At 37.8% G+C, this 20762-nt stretch overlaps 1 long non-coding RNA gene across 1 annotated transcript; it reads left to right on the top strand.

Annotated features, from left to right (window-relative positions):
• The first annotated feature begins 6582 nt into the window (after positions 1 to 6582).
• On the top strand, positions 6583 to 10566 carry LOC107811083 (uncharacterized). Its single transcript, XR_012695844.1, has 2 exons — positions 6583 to 6868; positions 7070 to 10566. It is a non-coding gene; the product is annotated as an uncharacterized LOC107811083 (long non-coding RNA).
• Positions 10567 to 20762: the final 10196 nt, after the last annotated feature.

The raw sequence follows: 20762 nt of genomic DNA, 5'->3' as shown, positions 1-20762 counted from the left end.
TCCCCATGTTCCTGAGAACCTCATAACAGCTGTCTAGATAATCCTGGGGGTCCTCAGAAGATGCACCGCTGAAAGTAGTAGTGAAGAGCTTGGTGAACCTATCCAACCTCTACAAAGCATCGGCAGACATAGTTGCTTCCTCACTGGTCTGAGCTACCACACCCGGCTGAACTGCTGGAGTCTGAAACTAGGGAGCTACCTGCTCCAGAGTGCGAATGGCAGGAGTTTGGGCTCCTCCTACAGCTTAAGAGACGGGTGGTGCTATAGGAAGCAAGTCTGCCCGGGTGACACTCTCCAAAAGGCCCACTAGACGGACCAGAGCATCTTGAAGTACTGGGGTAGCAATAAACCCCTCTAGGACCTAAGCTGGGCCCACTGGAATTGTCTGGGCCACAACCTCATCATGAAAGTCAACTTGAGGCTTCGCCGCTAGTGCTGCTGCTTTGGGCTGAGCTCTGCCCCTGCCTCGGCCTTTAGCTCGGCCTCGCCCTCAGCCCCTCGTGGGAGCTGCTGCTAAGGGCTCGGGCTGATGATCAGTGGATAAGGAAGCGCGTGTTCTCGCCATCTGCGAAAGAACAGAGTAGAAATTCAATTAGCATTGAGAAACCAAACCGCACGATAAGAAAGAACAAATGTGAAGTTTTTCCTAACTCTGTAGCCTCCAGGGGATAAATATAGACGTCTCTGTATCGATCCCTCAGACTCTACTAAGCTTGTCCGTGAATTGTGAGACCTATGTAACCTAGAGCACTGATACCAACTTGTCACGACCCGGATTTCCCACCCTTGGAAGTCGTGATGTTGCCTACTTGTAGAAGTTAGGCAAGCCGCGAAAACATAGAAATTACTAACTCTTTCATTTTTAACCCTTTTTAACAATCTGAATTAATAGGTAATCAATATTTAAATATTAATGATAAATGAAATCAAGCGGAAGACTTAGTCTAATATAATAACCAAAACCAGTACTACAATTCCAACATACGTCTCTACCCAGAATTCGGTGTCACAATATCACGGACTATATATGAGGACTACATACAAGTGTCTGAAAAAGGAAATACAGTCTGTCTCGGATACAAGTGAAAACAGAGCTCATAATAAGATAGAAGAGAACGCCGGGCATATGGACGCGTACAAGACTACCTCGAGATCTCTAGCTGGACTGAAGATAGCCACCCAAATGCTATGGTCCAAGATCTGCTCCGGGATCTGCACATAGTACAGACTGTAGTATCAGCACCATCCGACCCCATGTGCTGGTAAGTGCCTAGCCTAACCTCGGTGAAGTAGTGACGAGGCTAGGACTAGACTACCAAATAACCTGTGTAGTTATATAATATACAGCGGAAAATAAAGCAAAAATAAACAAGTAAATATGGGAGGGGGGTACATGCTGCAGGGTATACCAATATCAACCGTAAATCATTAGTAAGAGCATAAGAACAGCTTAGATTTCATAGCAAAACAATAAGAAATTTGTGTCCAATCTATAAACACTTTGTATCTAACAATTGTTGCAGCGCGCAACCCGATCCCAATATATATCAACACTATTGTTGTGCGCAACCCGATCCATATCATTTATCACTATTGCGGCGTGCAACCCCATCCACACATAATATTGTTGCGGCGTGCAACCCGATCCAAATATATCATTGTTGCGGCGTGCAACCCTATCCACATATACTATCAACAACAATCATAGCAAGAGTCCCGGCAAGGGATCAATAAAAAACTACACTATCCCGGCAAGGGAATCGATAGTATAAGTAACAACATTCCGGCAAGGGAGAAACAGCTATAACCAGACTTGTTCCAACATCTAACTACTTCAGCTAACACCAATACTCAGTCATAAGTAATTTCCACGAGAATAATCACGATCCTTGCTCAATACAGAGTGTCATCAACTTAAGCATCCGTAGTATTATTTAAGAACACAATAAATTACAATTCAAGACTCTCGGTCATGCTCGACACCAACGTATAGATACTCGTCACCATGCCTATACGTCGTACTCAACAAGAAACAAGTAGCAAATAGGACACAACTCCTAATCCCTCAAGCTAAGGTTAGACCAAACACTTATCTCGAACTTCCACGGTCAACTCAAGCCTCAAACACCTCCTTTCCTTTTGAATTCGGCTCCAAATCAATCGTATCTAGACATAATCGACTTAATAACATCAATAAATGCTAAACAGTCCAATTCCAATGCTTAATTATAGTTTTCCCATCATTCTTCCCAAAACATCAAAAATTGACCCCGGGCCCGCTTAGTCAAAACACGAGGTTTGGACCAAAACCCGATCTCCCATTCACCCATGAGCCCGAATATATAATTAGTTCCAAAATTCGACTCCAAAACGGGGTATAAATCACAATTATACAAAAAGCTCTAACTCTACCCAAATCTCTAATTTTCTACCCTTAAGAACATGATTTAAGCCTAGAAATCTAATGGGTGTTAATGAAAATTGAAGAAAATGAGTCTAAGATTACATACCTATGAATTGGTGGTGAAATCCCCTTTCAAAGATCGCCCAATTTGGAGTTTGGAAGGAGAAGTTATGAAATTTTGACTAATTCCCGTTTTTGCTTCTGTTTTAAAATCACTGGACAGGCCTTCATCGCGTTCGCAATAGGCCTGTCGCGTTCGTGATGAGTTAGGCCTTAGTGACCTTCACGTTCGCGATATTGGGATCACATTCGCGGAGCTTTGACCACGCGAGCCTTCGCGTTCGCGGGCCAGTGGCCACGTTCGCGTAGAACAAGTGAGAACCCCCTCCCCCAGGTCAATTGCCTTACGCGTTCGCGAGTACCTGGACGCGTTTTCGAAGGGTACTCCTCGCTCAGCCTCGCGTTCGCAAAGAAGAAATCTGGCACCTGGGAAATTTGCCTTACGCGTTTGCGAGTGGGACCACGCGAACGCAAAGAACAAAATCCCTATGCACTGAACAGCAAAAACCTGCAACTTTCAATAGTTCAAAAACTTTCTGAAACCCATCCGAAATTCACCCGAGCCCTCGGGGCTCCAATCCAAACAGGTACACTAACTCAAAAATATCATATGAACTTATCAGTGCGATCAAATTGCCAAAATAACCCCTTAAACAACGCATTAAACCTCAAAATCAATGAAATATTTCAAAACTTCTTGAAACATCAAATTTTGCATTTAAGGTCCGAATCACGTCAAATGACATCCGTTTCTTACCAAATTTCATGGACTTATCTTATTTCACATATAAGACCTGTACCGTGCTCCGAAACCAGAATACGGGTCCGATACCATCAAATTCGAAATGCATTTCATTTCCAAAACTTATAGAAATTTCCAGAAAATAATTTTCTTTAAAAATTCATTTTTCGGGCTTGGGACCTCGGAATTTGATTCTGGGCATACGCCCAAGTCCCATATTTTTCCACGGACCCTACGGGATCGTCCAATCACGGGTCCGGGTCCGTTTACCCAAAATATTGACCATAGTCAACTAAAATGCATTTCAAGTCAAAATTTCAACATTTTCACAGATTTTCACATAACAGTTTTCCGTACGCGCCCGGACTGCGCACACAAATCGAGGTGATGACGAAAGAGGTTTTTAAGGCATCGGAACGCAGAATTCATTTTAAAAACAAGTGATGACCTTTTGGGTCATCACAGCTTTTGATCAAAAACCCAACCAAACCACGTTCGAATAACCTGAAATTTTACACACACATCCCAAATGACACAACGGAACTACTGCAACTCTCGAAATTCCATTCTGACCCCTATATCAAAATCTCACCAATCAACCGGAAATCGCCAAATATCCAATTTCGCCAATTCAAGTCTAAATCTACTCCGGGCCTCCAAAACTCATTCTGGTCACGCTCCTAAGTCCCAAATCACCTCCCAAAGCTAACCGAACCATCAGAACTCACATCCGAACCCTCTAACACATAAGTCAACATCCGGTTGAATTTTCCAACTTAAGCTTCCTCAAAAGAGAGTAAGTGTCTCAAACCTTTCCAAATCCTTTCTGAACTCGAACCAATCAACCTGATCATATATAGAACCATTAGACACAGCAATAAGAAGCAAAACGGGGAAAACGGAGCGGTAACTCATGAGACGGCTGGCCGAGTCGCCTCACCTGTAGAAATGTGATTTTTGACCCTCCCCAAGATTTAACACATTTTGGTGTTAAATAGTTAGTTTAGGTCTAATATCGCTATTTTAACTAGTTTTGACCCTTTTACTTTATTTTATCACAAAAATAAAAACTACAAAATATATTTTCTCTTATTTAGCTAATTGATATTTTATTACTTTTAGTTTATCCATCATTCATAAAATTAAAAAAATATATAGAAATAATTTCACTTTTAGTATACAGAAATAGTTTTATTCTAGACATCAGACCCAACATTAAGGACCCAAAAAGAGGATCAGCCGTTTGGAGCTGATTTTGGAACACAACCAAGAACCCTAGACCTAAGAGGACCTAAGATATAGGCAGCACCTTCTTCTTCGATAAAAAAAAAACAAGCAGCAGCAACAATGAACTCACAGTTTTCCGGTAGTCCCAGCTACCAAAACTTCCATAACTACACTGACCTAATTCCTTTATATTCAAGGATATGTAGGCAACCTCGGAAGTAAGGTTCGGTTAGATCTTTCAAAAATGCTTCCCATGGAGTATTCAAACAAGCAAAAATCGCTCGTATTCGCTCACTTTATCTTTGCCCGAAAACTCTTCGTGTTTCCGAGCTAAGAGAGGCAGCTGTGAGCACGTGATTTTTACTCTATGTGAAATACTCCTACAAATTAAAGAAATAGATTTTTTCCAAATGTTTGTAATTTTATAGGATTTTGTAAGATTTTTCGTCAATTGTTTGCATTTCTATGCATGTTTACTTTTATTAAATCATGAAAAATACCAAAAAATAACATGCATTGCATTGAGATTTTGTTTTCATATTTTTAGGATTAATTAGTTAATTAATTATTTTATTAAGATAAAATCACAAAAATTGGTTCACTTTTACAATTTTAGCTTTTAATTTTAGATTAGTAGTTTTTCTTTTTTAAATTAGAGTTAATTAATTGTTATAAATTTTTAATTGGATAATTAGCTTAATTTTTACAACTTAGAATAATTTAGGAATTTAATTTAGAATTTTAATTAATTAGAGAAAGAAAAAGAGAGAAAAACAAAAAGAAAAAAATGGAAAAATGGCATAAATCAGCTTTGGACTTGGGCTGATTTTATGCCCAAACCCGCCCCAAATCCAGGCCCAAAAATCGGGTCACCCGGTCCAGCCCCCCACTTAACCAAACGACACTGTTCGTGACCATCAAATCATATTCGTTGATCTCTTTTGATCGAACGGATGGGAAGTGGCCCTTGTTCTCATATAAAACTGTCCTAAACGCCCCCCCCCCCCCAATTCGAACCCCTTCACTTCAGTCTCTACCCTAACACAGATAGAAACCCTAGCCGCCCCCAAATTCCCAAACCTCACCGGCGGCGGCGCCCCAATCCACTCCAAATTGTCACCATACAATCACCACCCACCCCTCTTTCATAATCCATCACGAGTTCCCCTAAAATCCTCACCCACTTGTTCCAATTTCAAATATGATTCCAAAAGAAATTGAAAACCCTAATCCATTCCCCTTTTTGAGTTTCAAACAGTTTCAAGGCTCGATTTGAGCCGGAATTTATGCCAATTGATTGTTCTTAGTAAGAACAATCGATTAGCATCATTTTTGGCTCATTTCAAGGCTCACCGGTTCCTGCTAAGTCAAAAATGACCAGCCAAGCTTCGTCAAGCGTCGTCGTTCATTGATTCACTTTGTTTGTTCAAACATTTCCGCCAAATCAGTATATATTCCTTCCCTCTCTTTTTATGTCTGTTTCTGTTTATCTATTTCTAGTTAATCTGTTTACTTTTGATTAGTTCAATTTTAAAAATAGGTTGCTTAGTTTAATTGCATGATTTAGGATTAATATTTTTTTTCTCTTTTGTTTTGTTGATTTTTCGGCCTGGCTGAATTTATTTAGTGCGATCAATAGTATTAAATTAGTGCTTAACTTGTTAAAGTGTTTGGTTGATTGGTTCAATTGCTGTTTGGATTAGGTTTTTCTTTGTCTTTCTTCTTTTTCTTTTTCTTCTTCTTCTTTTTCTTTTTGATTAATTAACCAGTTAATTTTTTTTAGGTCATAATATTAAGTTAATAATGCCCCTGAGTTTCTTTGTTCAGGGATTACTATGTTTGGGTCGCCTACTGGGTTTTTGTTATCTTTGGTTTGGTCAGAAGAAGCTCATTCGTCTGGGTTTGAGTCTTGGGTCAGTTTGACCTATGATTGGTTCAGTTTGGGGAGTAAATGTAGGGCTGTCAGGGGTATTTTAGGTAACTTAGGTCTAGGAAATATTTTCTGTTAGGAGGGAAGCTTCTAGAAGTTAAGAGGAAGCTTGCATGCTAAGAAATGAAGGGAGCTCAGATATTTTTAAGGGACTAGGAGGTAAAATAAAAAAGAGTTTGAGGGTTAAAAGTAAATTTAAAAACTCAGGTTATGCTGCCCTAAAGCCTTGCTATAAGAGGCTTATTTTCCTCATGTCTAGGGGAGAGATTGAGGACACCAAAAAGAAAATGGCTGAGATATTGAAGCTACAGAATCCCCTCAAAAGTTTAATTCTTATGATAAATACACTGAATTCATAGAAAGGAAGGCATCAGTTCTTATTTTTAGATACCTGGGTTAAAAGCTGAAGTTCATTTTGAATCACACTGGTTGCTTCTGTTTTGGCTGCAGCACCGTCTCATTTTCAGAAATTTATTTCTATTTTTGGTTGATTTTGCTGTAACAGGTATGTATGTTGAACATCTTCTTGGCTATTGAATCGTATACATGAAGCCTTTGAACATTTGTTGCCTCATTCTCAAATGTCATGTGAATATGTGGATTGACTTCTAGATTCTAATTTTGTTTTTGTCTTTACTCTGTTTTCTATCTAATTTTAACAAGCTAGACTTTAGCCTTAAATGAGTAATTATCCCATTTTATGTAGGATTAAATTCTGTAAGGATTTTTGAAGCTTAGCTTGATTACATGATTATTAAAGGATGATGTCCAAATATGAACTGCACGTGATATTCTGGGATGTTACATGAGCATATGAGTTTTATTTCTCAAGGATTTGATTTAAAGCTCTTGATTAAATTGATGTCCTGCTAGTCATAAGATCATGTTTTGCTTACTTTACTTTAGCTGTAATATTGTTAAACTGTTAAGACTTAAGTAGTATGATACCAAAATGATTAAGTGTATGCTAATCAAGTTTGAATTTGTTTGAATAGAAATTCATTGGGTAATGTAATAATTCAAGTTTATTTCTTGCTATCTGATTAATGCATGAGTGTTGCTATATAAAAGGGAGATGTTATGAAGTTAGTCACATGCTTCACTTGTTATTTTGCCATGCTTCAATCTGTGCAATACCTTTTCACTGACTCATTGCCTTTTGGGTTTGTTTTTGTAAATTTGTTATTCATTAATTAGCTAGTTAAAAGTGGCATTTTGTTGCCATTGGGCCTAAGGAACACAACAATGCTTTATTAAAATAAATAAGCTATAGGAATCAATGAAGGTTTCCTTTGTTATGGGCCAGCAGGGAGCTATTTAGGCCCAACCCGATTCAAATGGGGTAGCCTGGTCCAAATCGGGCTTGGGAGTGCCTTCGTCTATGGTTTCTTTCATTTTGGGCTGGATTTCGAGCCCAACAGCTTTCATTGTTGGCGCCCTCTAAATAATGTGACAGGCTTCCTATTTGGCCCAATGAATCAGAAAGGTTAAAAGCATGTATTAATTTTTAATACCTTCGTGGTAATCCACAGACTGTCATTAAATATCGAATTAGTTTTAAGAATATATGAATCTCGTAGTTTGCTTTAGGCACGTAATTAAATTATCACAACTATGGGTATAGTTCCCACGGCGTGGTTGTGATACGTAATTTCAATTTAGTTTTAAATGATGAGTATCCGTAGTTTATTTAATTGAATGCATTTCTTTTAAAGGAAATTGAGGCGTGCCATTTACACAATTGAATTGCTTGATCCATGGCCCTCATATGAATTATCTTAATTAATGTAGAATTGAATTCTCGTAGTTTGCTTTATGCGCGTTAATTAAATAAAGTGTTCTAGCTACGGGATTTATTCCCGTGATGTAGTTGTGAAACATAATTCCCAAATCCGGGTGTACATTTCATGTGACCCGACTTTCCAACATTGTTAAATAAAATAAATATATTGTGAACCACGGGTGCATTTAATGTAGTGTGGTTTACGATTTGTTTTCAAAAAACAAACAAGTGTAAGACGATCATGAATTTTCCTAAAAAACATTAAAAAGCGACAAGAAAGTGAAAAATGCAATAGGTATAAAATATGTAATTAATCAGATAATTAGGCTAATAAAAATAGTTGAGCGACCGTTCTAAAACCACGGAACCTGGGAATGCCTAACACCTTCTCCCGAGTTAACAGAATTTCTTACCTGGATTTCTATGTTCTCAGACCATAAATAAGAGTCAACTTCCTCGATTCGGAATTTTAAATTGGTGACTTGGGACACCATAAATTATCCCAAGTGGCGACTCTGAATTTGAATAAATAATCCTGTTTCGATTATTGTTACTTTAAATGAAAAAACTCCCCTATACCTTTTCCATGGTAGTAAAAGGAGGTGTGACAGCTCTGGCAACTCTGTTGGGGACAAGAACCCAGAACTTTTGGTTCAGGGTTTAGAATTCGAGCTTAGAATAATTGTTATAATTGGCTTTTATTTATTATCTGATTTTTACGTGTTTGAGCTTATTGTGCTAAATGTCGCTTTTTACCGCTTTGATATTACTTGGACTGTATATAAATTGTTACGAAACCCTTTTCTCTCTGAGTCTTCTAAATCATCTGGGAAGTGTACATTTCGTGTGACTTCTTTTCTATTAGAGTCATATCCCAATTTTAGAACGAGATTCAGACAAGTTGCAAAGCCGGTGAAGCTTCTGTATTTCCGGTACACTGCCCCCCCCCCCAGCTCGAGTTGTCCGCTCGGGTAAGCCAGGTCTATAACAATACACTAGGCTATAAACCTAGAATAACATAGCCTCATGCCGGATCCCTAGTAGGAACGTTTGTTTTCATGACGTGCATTTGACTTAGGGGACTCAACACAGGAGTTGGGTCCGTCTATGACAAGTGTACTCCAAAAAATAAAGACCATCCTGATGCATGCTAATGTGCTACATGTTGCAATCTTCAAGGGTAAAAGGGGTCATTTGGCGTACCAATGAGGTTTGAGGGTAAATGAGAAAAACAAAAGGGATGAAGTGTAAAAAAATAAAGCAAGTAGAGCCCAGTTATGTTTTCTTTCACATTTTGTTTTAAGAAAAAGACAAAAAATGAAAAATCCAAAAGATTTTGCACTTTTCCATCAATTTCCAAAAAAAAAAAGAAGAATTAAAAAAAGAAAAATAATCCAAAAAGAGTTTACATGTTTCATCATTTTTCAAAAAAGACAAAGAATACATTTTCTCTAAATTATTTGTTAATTTTATTTCTCGCCTGTATCCAATCTGCCCGACTACACATACCTGATTCTCGTCTTTCGAGGCGGGATACGTAGGCAACCCACATAGGGTTCGATCTTCTTAATGAGTCTTAAGTTCTTGGCGTCGAGGGTTGTAGCCAAATCTTGCATGTTTAGCCACTTTTGGCCACATCGGTCATTTTGCAAATTAGGGATATTTTTGCAAAGTGGTTTGTTTAAAGTGTCTGGAGAGTCTTCAATCCACAATTAGGTGTCCATTTACTTTAAGGTCCGTCCTTGTCGAATTTGCATGTCTAGCCGCTTTTGACCATATAGGCCATTCTGCAAAATAGGACTATTTTCGCAAAAGTATTTTAGTGACCCATGTCTTAGAGTCCTAGGTTCACAACAAGGTGACCTCTCTATTTAAGGTCCATTCTGTTGAATTTGCAATGCTTAGCCATTTTCTGGCAACATAGGCCATTTTTACAAAATCAGTCATTTCTGCAAAGTAATTTTTCTATGTCTTAGAGGTCACATTTGTTGAGTTTGCACTTCTAGCTGACTTTTGGCCATGTAGGCTATTTTGCACAATTATGTCTTGCATGTGTCCAATAGGGAGTGTTATTGTCTCACGTAGTGTTCTAAATCCTTAACTCTATTTGGTTTTAGTTTTCTTATACAAGTGCGGAACTACTTATCAGAGTTTGAGCATGATCACCCCAGGACCATCTGGTCAGGACCGTTGCATTCAGGAGTTGCTTAAGGAGATTTTTTATGTTTTGAGTCTGTTTTTTTTATGATGTCTTGTACTTTATAGTCATGTTCAGTAGTAATGATTTTTTTAGTTGGTGTCGGAGTTTGTTGTAGTATAGTTAAGTTGAGTCTCTCATTATCATATTTGCTATTTTGTATTTGAAAATGAAAAAAAAAAAGTTATTGTAATGAATAATCCAAAAAGATTTTTATTTTTTAGTTTAATTTATCCATTACTTTTCCAGAGCTACGCTTGATCTGATTCATGAGGGACATGATACGTAGGCAACCTACATAGGGTTCGATCGAATTATTTTCTTTTAAAAAAAATTAAAAAAAAAGAAAAAAAAAAGAAAAGGAAAAAAAGGATGAAGTTGTGGGACATGAGAAATGAGAGGAAAGAAAAGAGCGATAATCAGAAAGAAATAAAGGAGGGAAAAAGAGCAAGCCAAGAAGTGCTAGAAAAGAAAAGAAAAGAGAAGATTCAAATGGACAAATTGGGATGATGTCAAGTGACCTTATGACCCTCGAATTCATTCTTGAATTGTTAATTGTTGTTAGGTGCATTGCACGCAATGTGATATTTTTAGTTGTTAAATGCCCTAATGCTAACATGATGACTTCATTTTGTTCCTCTTTGTTATCTTCATTATAGCAGAAGGGTGGTTGGTTTGTGATTTTTAAACTGGTAACTCTTCCATACAACACAAGGTCAAAGAGCAAGGTAGTCATGGCTGGCAAAGACTTGGACATGGGTGGTGTTGATCCATCTAAGGAGATTGTTGCATCAGAATCTAAGTTGAAAGAAGAGGTATTGAGGTTGAAATGACAGATGGCCGAAATATACCAAGCCTGGATTAGAGGGCGTCCTCCACCATTAGTTCCCGCTAACTACACTGAAAGTCTTGTCACCATTCCGCCACTGTCACAAATCCAGCTTCCTACTACTGTTGATGTCTACCTGCAACCTTTTCACACTCCACCCACCAAAACCACCTCATATCCTGCACCTTTGGCCACTCATGCTTTTGTAGCTCCTCCACCAGCTACTTTTCCTCGATCCTCTAACAAGACTATGTTCAAAATCCCCGATGCCCAACACTATGCTCCAGAACCAACTTTCAAGGTCTCGGATCCATACTCTAACGCTCCTCATTTTGAGCCTCCCGGTGAAACTGAAAAGCCTGCTAAGACAGTGGAGCAAGATGAGATATCCAGGAAGGTGAAAATCTTATAGCAGTCTTTAAGAAACATGCAAGGGATAGGGAGCCAAATGAGTGTGTCTTACAAAGACTTGTGCTTGTTTCCTGACATCCAACTTCTTGTTGGGTTTAAGATGCCAAAGTTTGATTTGTATAACGGGCGCGGAGATCTCGTGGCTCATTTGAGAGGCTACTGTAGTAAGATGAGAGGCGTCGGTGGGAAGGACAAAATTGATGGCATATTTCAGTCAGAGTCTGAGTGGGGCAGCTCTAGAGTGGTATACCTACCAAGACGCTAGCAGGTGGTACACATGGGACGATATGACTCAGGCCTTTGCCCGGCACTTCCAGTACAACATAGAAATTGTCCCGGATCGCATGTCCCTTACCAATATGGAAAAGAAGCCTAATAAAAGCTTTAGGGAATATGGACTCAGATGGAGAGAGCAAGCTGGCAGAGTCAATCCCCCGAGGGAAGAAAACGAGATGGTCAAGTACTTTCTTCAAGCTCAAGAGCCAACTTACTTTAAGCATTTGATCTCGGTTGTGGGTAAGGCTTTTAATGATGTGGTAAAAATTGAAGAAATGGTAAAAGATGGGCTGAAGTCGAGCAAGATCATGAGCTATTCTGCTTTAAAATTCACAACACGAGTAATTCAGAACGACATAGGAAGCTTGTTGGGTCAAAAGGAACATGGTGATGTTGCCATGGTTGTCTCATGATCACGACATGGTCCAACAGTTCTGCCTCACCAATATACCTAGCCCCAACCCCAACCCCAAACCTATTCCCCAGCTCCACATAATCCACCTCAGTATTATCCTCCGAACAATGTCCGGTCATCTGTCCAACCACCAGGTCACTCCCTATGGCGAGCACCAGCACCGCATAATGCATTCTTGCCTTCACAACATTTTCGAGCACCTAACAACCCTGGAAAATAGGGACAGGGAGGGAAACAAAGGCAAAAAAATAGTTTTATTCCAATCGGGGAATCCTACACAAGCTTGTATAAAAAGTTAAAGCATGTTGGCCTGATTGAGCCGCTCCTCGGCTATACTCCAGACCCACATGCAAAAGGTTTTGATCCTACTGTACGGTGCATGTACCACTCTAATGTCCAAGTTCATAGAATTGAAGATTGTCGTGCTTTGAAAAGGGAAATAGAAAGAATGATTCAAGAAGGGATAATTGTGATCCAGGACAGTGACACCCAGAATATCGTGCAAAATCCTTTACTTGCACATGATGATGCACACTTTGTGGGGATGATGTGTGGTGACAGGAAGTATGAGAATCCTCTTGGGAACTTGCTGACTGAAGTTAATGATGTTGAAATTGGTAATAGTCTTGGTGATATTGATGTGGAACTCAGTGGCTAAGATGTCGAGCTTGGTAATTAGAAAGGTGTTACTTTCTTGGTTAGCCGGGAAGGAGCCTTGGCGGTTTATTTTGTTGTCATTTATGTTGTCCGGGTTATTTTCAGGGTTGTAATCCAGATATTGTCTCGTGACTCAAACCTTTATATCATTTTATTTTGCCTAGTTTGTTCAGTCGTAATAGCTTGTTTAGTGTTATCTAGGTTTGTTCTAGGGTTGTAACCCCAGTTTATTTTGTTTGTTTTGTTGTTCAAGCCCTTTCACCATCTGTCTAATGCAATTTTCTATTTTTTATTATTTTTAGTTATTTTTGTTTAATTCTCTTTTCCTTTTATAGTTATTTTCCTGTTGACTCTAGTGACATGACATGCACGCATAATTCTCAACCTGATCTTAAAAGTTAGTTTATTCATGAAGCAATAAAATAATTTTGAAGATGATAGGGACATTTGAGGAAAATAAGTAAAGGCATTTTGAAATCATTTAAAGCCTGAACTATGTGAAACTGGAGAAGATAATTTGGGAAGTTAATAGGATGACAAGAATTCGTTAAAGGAGAGTGGATCCCTGATAATTTGAAGCGAGCAACTTTGAGTTCAAGTGCATCTCAAGTAACAAGATAAAGCCAAGGGATTTTGCTCCAAGCAGACGGAGGGTATTCATTGTGAAGAAGAAATAAACCAACGAGAGTTCTGTACTTGACAAGGCACTAAAAAAAAGTGGAAGGCATATCAGTGATATCAATGTCGAAGCTGCAAAAGAAATATTGTGCATGATCTTCGTTTTCTTTCTCAAGTTGAACGTGTTGTACTTGGCATTTTCAGGGATCGGGAGGCCCTCTTTCAGCTACCCAAACACTTATACCATTCGATACCCTTTTGAGCCTGTACTGATTTCTTTAACCTCCCCTCTTTTGCAATCAAGTTAGAGTCATACGAAAAAGAAAAAAATTCATGTCCCCGTAGGTTTATTTTAGAAAGTTCATTCCAAAAGAAAAATTCAAAAAAAAAGGAAGAGAAAAACAGAGAAAAAGAAAAAAAAGGGAAAAAAAGGAAAAATAAAGAAATAAAAAGAAAAAGAAAAATAGTAACAAAAAGTGTTCTCATGAACTACGTTTGACCTGATTCCTGTTACCACAAGATACGTAGACAGTCTTACGGTTCGATCATACTAAATAAAATATTTCATAGTCCCACGAAGTCGAGAGTGGGGCAGTCTTTCTTAGAAATTCCATCTTAAAAAGAAAAAGAAAAAAAACCGAATCAAATTCCCTTGTTGTAGAAATTGGGGCAAAGTTGTTAGAATGGATTCCAAAAGTTGTAAATAAATTAACCCTATTGTCTTAGTTAGTTTGAGCCTTTATGATATCATTTCTTTCTAACCCTGTCCAAAAACCACATTACAGTCCAAAAAAAGACCTCCCAGATAATCTTTAAGAGTGTTGAGCTAGACATGCCAAGAGCATATGATGTTTTTACTATGGTCAATGCCTTGTCACCTACAGAATCAGAGGAAATGAAAAGGAAAAGAACAAAATGAGAGAGTCTTATCAGTAAAAACCTTCACAGGCACCATAAGGCGACGGTAAGTTGAGAAAAAGAACTAAATGAGAGGGGCTTGATGATGAAAACCCTTCGGGCACTACAAGTCGAATAAGGATAGTGCGTCAGATAGGATAATCGGAGCATTGAAGCCCAGTTTTACGGCAAAGAGGTAAAACAAGGGTTGAACATTAGACATGCTTGATAGATTAGGCCACTTAATCCAAAGGTGCATGTCATGATCGTTAGAGTTGGTATCCACATCTGATAAATTTCTACTTTGTAATTTTCTTGTTAGGTATCATCTCTTTCCATTGTCCCTTACTCTGTTCCTTTTGTTTTGTTTACTTCCTCTTCTTGAGTATCTTCGGTTAGAATAAGTGAGAAATGACTTCAAAATTTGCTACCAGCTTTCCAATTGCACAAAACGGAATCTGGCTAGCACATCAAAGTGGTATAAGTCAGGAAAGAGCAGTATGCACACTGAGTTGGTAACAATCAACGTGATTTGGGATTTATGTGAAATGCAAAGGTTCGATAAATGTCAGTTCATGAGCAATGCAACAGATAGAGGGTATTGGGTTTGAACGGAGCAGGGGTATTTTCTGTGATAAGGGTGACAGAGAAAGTGGTTAGTCAATAAACAAGCAATGTCTTTCAAGTTGAAATCAAAGTTATCATGGAAAGTGAAGGAGCAATCGCCCTCAAAGTCAAGTCCTCAAACCAACCACCATGTTTAAACTCACAAGTTTTCTTTGTCTGAAACAAGGATGAAAGCTATGTTCATATCAAAGCTTGGAAGCTTGAATTTTTTAGGTGTAATGCCCTAGTTTTGCTTACGCAAAGGCTACTGGGAAGATCACACATCAGCCCTAGGAGAAACACTTCCTAGTCTGGGTTTTCAAGCTATATTTTGTTGTAGGAGATGCACTTCCCAAATCGTCTTCCTAGCCTGGGTCTTTTAAGTTATGTTATTTTTTAGGAGATGCACTTCCTACATTGATTTTTTCCCCTAGGAGACGTACTTCCTTGTTGGAATCATTAAAGCTTTACCCGTTAGGAAACACACTTCCTAGTAGGGGTCTTTCAAATTATACTTGTTAGGAGACGCACTTCCTAGATTTGGTCATTTAAATTCATTCCTAGGAGATGCACTTCCTAAATTGAGATTTCACCCCTAGGAGACGCACTTCCTAGTCTGGGTTCTTCAGGATATACTTTTAGGAGACACACTTCCTAAATTAAGAGTTTACCTCTAGGAGACGCACTTCCTAGCTTGTGTCATTTAAGTTTCATCTAGGAAACGCACTTTCTAGTTTGAGTCATCGAAGTTTCACCCCTAGGAGACGCACTTCCTAGTCTGGGTCTTTCAGGTTATATCACCCCTAGGAGACGCATTTCCTAGCTTGGGTCATTTAAGTTTAGCCTTAGGAGATGCACTTCCTAAATTGAGTTTTACCCCTAGGAGACGCACTTCCTAGTCTGGGATTTTTAGGATATACTTTTAGGAGACGCACTTCCTAAATTGAGATTTCACCCTTAAGAGATGCACTTTCTAGTCTGGGTTTTTCAGGATATACTTTTAGGAGACGCACTTCCTAAACTGAGATTTTACCCGTAGGAGACGCACTTCCTAGTTTGGGTCATTTGAGTTCATTCATAGGAGACACACTTCCTAGTTTGAGTCATTGAAGTATCACTTGTAGGAGACGCACTTCCTAGTCTGGATTTTTCAGGATATACTTTTAGGAGACGCACTTCCTAGTTTGGGTTATTTAAGTTCATTCCTAGGAGACGCACTTCCTAGTGTGTTCATTCAAGTTTCAGCCTTAGGAGATGCACTTCCTAGTTTGGTTCATCCAAGTTTCACCCATAGGAGACACACTTCCTAATCTGGGTCATTCAGGTTTTATTTTTAGCAAATGCATTTGCTAGTCAAAGTTTCTCGGTTTTACTCGCAGGAGACGCACATCCTAGTCGAGTCTTTAGTTTACTCTCATCATTGCATCAATAGCATAAGTGATTTACAGTTTTGCTAACAACTTACAAATCTTCCGAGCGCAAACTGGGGCAGAAAATTTTATTTGTTTTGTTGTTTTGATTGTAGACACCCACTTGGAGAACAGGGGAATTCGTTCTGGAATTATTTAAAGTTTAAAGTCAGTAGCAGGCGCCTACCTGGAGAACAAGGGAAGTCATTTCAGAATTCATTTCAAGTTTCAAATCGAAGGTAGCACGAGTTGCCAGAAGAATAAGGTTTTTACCTCGAGGCACGGGGGTTTGAGATGACCAAAGAAAAAGTCTCAATCCAAGAAAAAGAAAGAAAAGAAAAAAGAGGGAAGTGAATCCAAATGCAAAAGTAGATTAAAGACGTGAGCTGCTCAAGACATGGCTGAAGTCACGAGCACTGCATGTCCGGTCTTGATCCGGAGAAGCCGTGGAAGAATGAACTATTACCTGCAGCTAACAAGCATCAAGATTCAAATCAAAGTCCGCATGATGAACCATTCAAGACTCAAGATCAAGCTTCAGAAGTCTTATAGAAAGGAATCTTGTAACTCATAGCTAACTGGCTTAGTTAGTCTTTTTCATTTTTAATTTTAATGTAATAACAGGACCGCAGATCGGAACCTCAACGGAACGGCACCTCAATCGGCTCTCCACCTCGGTATAATCCCTCACTGTTCCTACTTCTAAACTACACGTGGCCTGATTTCTTTATAGCCAAGGATATGTAGGCAGCTCAGATACCAGGGCTCGGTCACATTCTCATTTCTCTTAGTTTTTAGTCTCTCTAAATAAAGGTCGGGGTCAAAAAACCTGTCTCATCATTCTTTGTCTAAAAATACTTCGTATTTCCAGTCAAAGATGGGCAGTTGTAGATATGTAATTTTTTACCCTCCCTAAGATTTTACACATTTTAGTGTTAAATTGTTAGTTTAGGTCTAATATCGCTATTTTAACTAGTTTTGACCCTTTTACTTTATTTTATCACAAACTACAAAAAATATTTTCTCTTATTTAGCTAATTGATATTTTATTACTTTTAGTTCATCCATCTTTCATAAAATTAAAAAAAATATACAGAAATAATTTCCCTTTTAGTATTTAGTTTTATTCTAGTAATTTATTTTAATTAGGATTGATTTCACAATTTTATGGTTATTATTTTAGGAATTAATATTTTTTAGTCTAGTAGAGTTAAAGGGCCATTTTTAAAGGTAAATTTGGCCCGAATTTGGCTCAGTTGGGATCTAGCTCATAATTCTCAAACCCATAATTCCTAAGCACATATTCCCCTAACCTAAAAATAACTCAAAACACTATACCTAGACATCAAACCCAACGTTAAGGACCCGAAAAGAGGATCAGCCATTTGGAGATGATTTTGGAACACAACCAAGAACCCTAGACCTAAGAGGACCTAAGAGATAGGCAGCACCTTCTTCTTCGTTAAAAAAACAAGCAGCAACAACAGTGAAATCACAGCTTTCCGGTAGTACCAGCTACCAAAACTTTCAAAAATACACTGACCTGATTCCTTTATATCCAAGAATATGTAGGCAACCTCGGAAGCAAGGTTCGGTCAGATCTTTCAAAAATGCTTCCCACGGAGTATTCAAACAGGCAAAAATTGCTCGTATCCGCTCACTTTGTTTTTGCCCAAAAACTTTTCGTGTTTCCGAGCAAAGAGGGAAAGTTGTGAGCACGTGATTTTTGCCCTATGTGAAATACTCCTACAAATTAAAGAAATAGATTTTTCCTAATTGTTTGCAATTTTATAGGATTTTGTAGGATTTTTCGTCAATTATTTGCATTTCTGTGCATGTTTACTTTTATTAAATCATGAAAACTTCCATGCATTGCATTGACATTTTATTTTCATATTTTTAGGATTAATTAGTTAATTAATTATTTTATTAAGATAAAATCACAAAAATTGGTTTACTTTTACATTTTTAGCTTTTAATTTTAGATTAGTAGTTTTTCTTTTTTTAATTTAGAGTCAATTAATTGTTATAAATTTTTAATTGGATAATTAGCTTAATTTTTACAACTTAGAATAATTTAAGAATTTAATTTAGAATTTTAATTAATTAGAGAAAGAAAAGGAGAGAAAAACAAAAAGAAAAAAAATTGGAAAAAAGGGCTTAAGTCAGCTTTGGACTTGGGTTGATTTTATGCCCAAACCCGCCCCAATCCAGGCCCAAAACCGGGTCACCCGGTCCAGCTCCATACTTAACCAAACGACATCATTCGTGACCATCAAATCCCATCCGTTGATCTCTTTTGATCGAACGAATGGGAACTTGACCCTGTTCTCGATAAGCATCATTATTGGCTCATTTCAAGGTTCACCGGTTCCTGCTAAGTCAAAAATGGCCGGCCAAGCTTCGTCAAGCATCGTTGTTCGTTGATTCGCTTTGTTTGTTCGAACGTTTCCGGCCAAATCAGTATATATTCCTTCCCTCTCTTTTTGTATCTGTTTCTGTTCATCTATTTCAAGTTAATCTGTTTACTTTTGATTAGTTCAATTTTAAAAATAGGTTGGTTAGGTTAATCGCATGATTTAGGATTAATATTTTTTTCTCTTTTGTTTTGTTCATTTTCCGGCCTGGCCGGATTTATTTAGTGCGATCAATAGCATTAAATTAATGCTTAACTTGTTAAAGTGTTTGGTTGATTGGTTTAATTGCTGTTCGGATTAGATTTTTCTTTGTCTTTCTTCTTTTTCTTTTTCTTTTTCTTCTTTTTCTTCTTCTTCTTCTTCTTCTTTTTCTTTTTGATTAATTAACCAGTTAGTTTTTTTTAGGTCATAATATTAAGTTAATCATGCCCCTGGGTTTCTTTGTTTAGGGATTACTATGTTTGGGTCGCCTATTGGGTTTTTGTTATCTTTGGTTTGGACAGAAGAAGCCCATTCGTCTGGGTTTGAGTCTTGGGTCAGTTTGACCCATGATTGGTTCAGTTTGGGGAGTAAATATAGGGCCGTCAGGGGTATTTTGGGTAACTTAGGTCTAGAAAATATTTTTTGTTAGGAGGGAAGCTTCTAGAAGTTAAGAGGAGGCTTGCATACTAAGAAATGAAGGGAGCTAAGATATTTTTAAGGGACTAGGAGGTAAAATAAAAAAAGAGTTTGAGGGTTAAACGTGAATTAAAAAACTCAGGTTATGCCGCCCTAAAGCCTTGCTATAAGAGGCTCATTTTCCTCATTTCTAGGGCAGAGATTGAGGACACCAAAAAGAAAACGGCTGAGATATTGAAGCTGCAGAATCTCTTCTTTAAAAGTTCAATTCTCATGATAAATACACTGAATTCATAGAAAGGAAGGCATCAGTTCTTATTTTTGGATATCTGGGTTAAAAGCTGAAGTTTATTTTGAATAACACTGGTTGCTTCTGTTTTGGCTGCTGTATCTTCTCATTTTCAGATATTTACTTCTATTTTTGGTTGATTTTGCTATAATAAGTATGTATGCTGAACATCTTCTTGGCTACTGAGTCATATACATGAAGTCTTGGATCATTTGCTGCCTCATTCTCAAATGTCATGTGAATATGTGGATTGATTTCTAGATTCTGATTTTGTTTTTGTCTTTACTCTGTTTTCTATATCTCCTTTTAACAAGCTAGACTTTAGTCTTAAATGAGTAATTATCTCATTTTATGTAGGATTAAATTCTGTAAGAATTTTTGAAGCTTAGCTTGATTACATGATTATTAAAGGATGATGTCCAAATATGGACTGCACGTGATATTCTGGAAAGTTACATGAGCATATGAGTTTTATTTCTCAGGGATTTGATTTAAAGCTCTTGTTTAAGTTGATGTCCTGCCAATCATGAGATCATGTTTTGCTTACTTTACATTAGTTGTAATATTGTTAAATTATTAAGACTTAAGTTGTATGATACCAAAATGATTAAGTGGATGCAAATCAAGTTTGAATTTGTTTGAATAGAAATTCATTGGATAATGTAATAATTCAAGTTTATTTCTTGCTATGTGATTAATGTATGAGTGCTGCTATATAAAAGGGAGATGCTATGAAGTTAGTCAGATGCTTCACTTGTTATTTTGCCATGCTTCAGTCTGTGCAAGACCTTTTCACTGACTCGTTGCCTTTTGGGTTTGTTGTTGTAAATTTGTTATTCATTAATTAGCTAGTTAAAAGTGGCATTTTGTTGCTATTGGGCCTAAGGAAAAGAACAATGCTTTATTAAAATAAATAAGCTATATGAATAAATGAAGGTTTCCTTTGTTATGTGCCAGCAGGGAGCTATTTAGGCCCA

The sequence above is a fragment of the Nicotiana tabacum genome, chromosome 10 (genome assembly GCF_000715075.1).
Source record: "Nicotiana tabacum cultivar K326 chromosome 10, ASM71507v2, whole genome shotgun sequence".
Classification (NCBI taxonomy): domain Eukaryota; kingdom Viridiplantae; phylum Streptophyta; class Magnoliopsida; order Solanales; family Solanaceae; genus Nicotiana; species Nicotiana tabacum.
This window is presented reverse-complemented; position numbering and strand designations above follow the sequence as displayed.